This window comes from Pundamilia nyererei, unplaced genomic scaffold (assembly GCF_000239375.1).
Source record: "Pundamilia nyererei isolate P.nyererei 1_Seehausen unplaced genomic scaffold, PunNye1.0 scaffold00848, whole genome shotgun sequence".
Classification (NCBI taxonomy): domain Eukaryota; kingdom Metazoa; phylum Chordata; class Actinopteri; order Cichliformes; family Cichlidae; genus Pundamilia; species Pundamilia nyererei.
In genome coordinates, this window is record NW_005188249.1 from 5,603 (window position 1) to 11,298 (window position 5,696).

Consider the following 5,696-nt stretch of genomic DNA (forward strand, 5'->3'; position numbering starts at 1 on the left):
CAACAGAACCTCCTCTATTCCTCGCTGGCTCCAAATCTCTCAGTGGAATGATCAGTGGTTCGCTATCTGTCACCATCAAAACGCTCCACAAATCCCGTGAATGATTCGCTTCCTTATAAACCATTAAACACCGAAGCAGTTAGGCTCTAAATGAAGCTTCGGGCGTCACTGATCACGTGACTCTGGCCAAACGAATCAAGCTTCGACACAGAGCTTCTGAAGCAGTGTGTTCATTTTTTTGACACACGCACCGGAGCTTCAGCTTCAAGCGGGCCGTCACTACCTGACAGACAACCACCACATTCCTTGATGAGGAGCAGCTGTGCAGGATCTGAAATAAGGCTACCAGCTGATTTTAAAATTCCCAATAAATAGTCAATAAATATTTAAACGTCTTGTGTGCAAATCCATGCTTAAAGTGCAATGCTAAATAAAGTGCTTGATAAGGTGATTTTAATAAAGTGAAAGGTGTGCTCTAAAGTGCTATACAGATAATATAATATAAATAAATGCAGTAAGGGAGTCCTCTTCCTTACACACACCCATACACATACCTGCAAGCAGGGAAACCAGGGACAGCCACACAATGCATAAAATGTACATATAACAAGTAATATAAATTCAAAACTGCTTATGGCACAATACGAGAAATGGTATCAAATGCCACACTAAGATCAAGAAGGATGAGGATGGTTAAAAGACCAGAATCAACTGTCATCAGATCTACCCCTGGATTCTACTCAGGTGTAGAGGACACTCTATCAAGGTCAAATTTGCACGCCAATTTTGGGGGCGGCTGTACAAAAGGGGTAAGTTTATGTATGGGATTTTCTATGCTTCCCTGAATGCACCTTAGGTGTGGATGTCTGCAGCTTAAGTTCAGCGACAAAAAGCAGTTGAACAACTGGCAGTGTGTACGACCAAAGCATGTGGTTTGTAATACCAAATCACACGCACTCGCCCACCTGCAGGCACATCTCAACTTGAAATATAAATAATGACTTTATTCTTGGACTCTACCGGTTTGTTCCACTCGCATCCGAACATTTACGGAGCGTTCTGACCCCTGAAGCGATTGCTGCCCGCTCAGATTTCATGAAACCTCCTAAACAGACAGTCTTTTAGTTCTCTTGGTTTAATAAAGTAAGTCTAGGAAATACAATTTGTTAGCTATTTGTTTCTAAAGAATAAAGTGCACACCCCAGCATTTTAAAAATGATTAAAAATGATTTGAAATATGTGTTGTTGTTATTTTTAAAAATGCATCAACATCGATCATTAGAAGGATTTTTTTAAAAGCAACTATAAGAATATCGAAACTTTCCCAGCAGACTGTATGCCAAAAATTTTGACTTCTCTTTTTTCTTTTCTGAAAGTTTTGAAATCTTTAACCCCTGTCAGCAAACGGGCATTTCTGGCGAACACTTTCGCTTTCATCGGTATTGACGTGATAGTAAATTCTGCTGCTGAATTAAAGAAAAAGATACTTTATAAAGAGAAATTATAAATGAGTGCACTGAAAGCTGAATGCAACCGTTGTATCAGTAATACGGACTGATTGGTGATGGGCCGCGGAAAAGAAACTTTGAAGACAAACGGATGATTAAAAATTCTGAGGTGAGGTCGCGTTCATGTTATTACTGGTGAAAAATTAAGGCTGGGATGAAAAATATGTTATTAATGACTTTATTTCAAACTGCAGAAAAACTCTGACCCACCTTTAACTCTGGATTTTAACACATTTCTGCTTCAGTTCAGATAAATGCGGCTCATTTGAGGCGAAACAATGTCGTTACCCCAAAACAAAACTGGACAGTTTTCTGGTTAATAGCAAAGTAATCTTATTAAACTTATTTAAATTAAATTCAACCAATTTGAAAAAAAAAACATTTGAAGTTGCCTCGATGTGACTGATTATTTTAATCCAACATTCCGCCATTTTCACGTCTGTAGTTTAAAACAGACTGGTGTATATAGATATAGATGTTTATCTATCTATCTATCTATCTATCTATCACAGATTTTATTAGCAGCAATCTGTTTGCTAATTACAGATGAATTAGACTAACTGCATAATTTTATTTTGTAAGTGTGATGATGAAATGTTACAGGGCAAAGCTTTCTAAGAAATCCTCCAGATTTACACACACAGTGCTGGCATACATAAGCATTCATTTCTATTGCTTTAACATTTACTAATTATAATAAATCATGGCTATCAACAAATTGAAATACTTTATTCTTATTTCCAGATAAATCTATGATGTTTTTAGCAGAGTACATGGCAGCTGCAGGAGCTGGTGAGTGCAATCATTCTTTAAAGCACTGTCATGTATTGAGGTCTGATTCCCAGCTGCCAACATTCATATCAATTATTGTGTTCTATGTAGAATCTCCACTGATTTTTTTTTTAAGTGTGCTGTTGGAAACCACACAAGGCATCTATGAAATGGGTGCCAATCTATTTTTTCACATTTGGCCAAAGAGTTGTTGGTGTTCCACCTTACTTCCCCATCTACTGATTCGGTAACCTCATCTTTTCTCGTCGTGTACAATCTTTCGGCCTTCTATCTCTCCAGATGCCTCACTTCTTCTTTGTGTTGACAATCACAAACATATTAACCTAAAACATGAAATAATGTCACGGTCTGTGTGGCAGACTGTGGGGAAGTGGGGAATGAGGACCCAAATGTTGGACTCTATATGCTGAACAGTGTGTTTATTTACAGTACAACAAATGACACTAATTCCTTATGCTCTCCCTTGACTGCCGGGTGGTGTCTTCCCCAAAAAGTTCGTGCTTTTGTGCTGTCCGCTCCCGTGTCTTCACACTCCCCATGCTCGCTGCCTTCCTGTTTCCACGCTCCTCCTGGGGAAAAATACTAAAGACACAAACTCTTGCTGGCATGCAATGACTGGCTTCACACTAAGCTCAGACACTGAGTCTTATGCTACAATCCCACGTTGGTAGGAGCTTCCTAACACCCTTAAATAGCTCCCCCGATGAGCCTCATCAGCAGCAGGTGCGTGACATGGTCTTCAGGTGTGGCCTGAAGGTAAATGGCGTGTATTTGTATAGCGCTTTTCTAGTCCCTAAGGACCCCAAAGCGCTTTACACATCCAGTCACCCACCCATTCACACACACATCCACACACTGGTGATGGCAGCTACATTCAGAATCAGAATCAGAATCAGAATCAGAATGGGGTTTATTGCCAGATGTTGAGGTTTACAACATTAGGAAATTGCTGCGGTGCTTCAGTGCAAACATAGTGTCATAAATAGCACTTAAATAGACATGAAAAAAAAAAATAAAAGTAAGAATAAGAATTAAAAGTGCTATGTAGAAAGATATGTGCATGAGATATATACATGAGAATAAGAATTATGAGTGTAGCTATAGCTGCCCTGGGGCGCACTGACAGAGGCGAGGCTGCCGGACACAGGCGCCACCGGGCCCTCTGACCACCACCAGCAGGCAAACACGGGGTTAGTATCTTGCCCAAGGATATTTGACATGCAGCCAGGATGCAGCCTGGGATCGAACCACCGACCTTCTGATTAGTGGCTGACCTGCTCTGACACCTGAGCTACAGCCACCCACAAGGATGCAACCACATACGCCCACACGCTCGCACACACCTGCCTATACATACAAATGTGGAACACAGAATGGCAGCACAGTGCAGCTAAAACACCTATAATAAACAGTAATGATAATGAGTGTCCAGACTGCTCAAGGACCCTGGCTCCCTCAGACCCTGGTTCCCTCAGACCCTGGCTCCCTCAGACCCTGGGTCCTTGACACATAAATTAATCAAATTTATTATTCCAGCAGGCTGGGGATCCACATTTGATAACAGTATGGCACACTGCTTAGTTATGTAAAACGATCATCATCAGTGAATGTAGGGAAAATAGAAGGTACACTGACTGTATAATTTCTTGCTGACTTGGACTACATGTTGACTCTTACCTGTTTCTTTTTCTCTCGCTCTCTCATCATCTCTCAGTCTTTGTGCAGTCAGCCAAAAGCTAAACGTAACAGTGAAACAGAATTTACAGACTAATGAACGTTATAATAAAATTCTAATTAACTGGGAGCTGCTGCAGGTAACATTTTTAGCCTAATATAAAAAGATATTTCCAAATTCAAGGATTCTTTCTGCATTTTAATTCAATGTCCATAGCTTTTTTTTTTGACAATACAATTCAACCAAAATAGGAAACTATAATAGGATGATAAATTACATCCGCTTCTTGCCTGACAACTTGTGTTATACCAGTAAGATTAAGATTTTCTAATAGTCTGTAGCAGTTTAGCCTATATTAGTTATCGTATGTGCTAATTAAAATCCTGTACTGGTCCACTGTAGTGAAGAAAGAGCTGAGCATAAAAGCAAAGCTGTTAATTTACTGGTAGATCTACATTGGCAGAAATCAGTTTTTTCTGAAGTGTAGCTGGACTCAACCTTACAGATAGAGTGACGAGTTCATTCATTTGGGAGGGACACATCAAAAAGAGCTAGTTGACATGGTTTCGCCATCTGATTAGGATGTCTGATAGACAAAGTGTTCTGGGCATGTTCTACTGGGAGGAGGCTATGGGGAAGACTGAGGGCATACTGGAGAGATTATATCTCTCGGCTTGCCGGGGAACACCTTGAAGTTGAAACCAGTTGTGCTGGAGGAGAGTGAAGAGTGTCTCTTGCTCTCAGCTGCTGCCCCCTGCAATATAGGCCCCAATAAGCTAAATAAAATAACCGAACTACCTAACTGAGTGTGAATACGAACATTTTACACGTTGAGAATAAAAGTGGGAAAAAAAATGTCATGCGACAGAGACAGTGGCACAGCTGGGGAAAAAGAAAGCTAAGCAAATATGGAGACGAGACTTACTTCCCCCAGGAAGAGACAAAGAGAACTGAAAAAACAAAAGTCATCAATAACTTACCCAGAGACACAAAATGGAGAACCAAAACAACAGTAACAAACACTTGGAACAAAACCACTCCTCAAAACCCAAAAGGATATCATGAGAGTTAAAAACAAGGGACCATGACAAATATTCTATACATTAGCCATAATTGGCTCTTACAGCACACCCTCCCTTCTGAGGAAAAAATGTTGTTTAAAAAAATCCATGCTATAACTTTAGTTATTTTTTCACATTGTTTCCTCACAGTCACAGATTTCCCAAATGTGAAACCACTGACACGCCGTTCCAGCTATGACTTTCTGCCACCACACCGTAAGTCTTTATAATATATATATATATATGGAAATATATGTGCCTTATTTCAATTGCACATAAGCTTGATTTCTGTCATTCATTTCATGTCTACGGTTAAGCAAAACATCTGCATGTAAACCTGAGTTTGTCTTTTTACTTTTTTTTTCTTTTCAGTGTCTGAGCTCAGGGTGGTGCTCCTGGGGAACAGCTGGGCAGTGAGGAGAGCAGTGGGGAACACGATACTAAAAAAGGACAAGTTCAGTACTGAAAAAGCACCAGACTGGTGTTTCAAAGTCAGTATACCCTTTAAGGAAAAACAAATAACTGTCATTAATACTCCAGACCTGCTGCTACCCAACACCTCGGAAGACAAACTGAGAGAAGATGTAAAACGATGTGTGAAACTCTCTGCTCCTGGTCCTCATGTGTTCCTGCTGGTTCTACAGCCTGATGATTTCACAG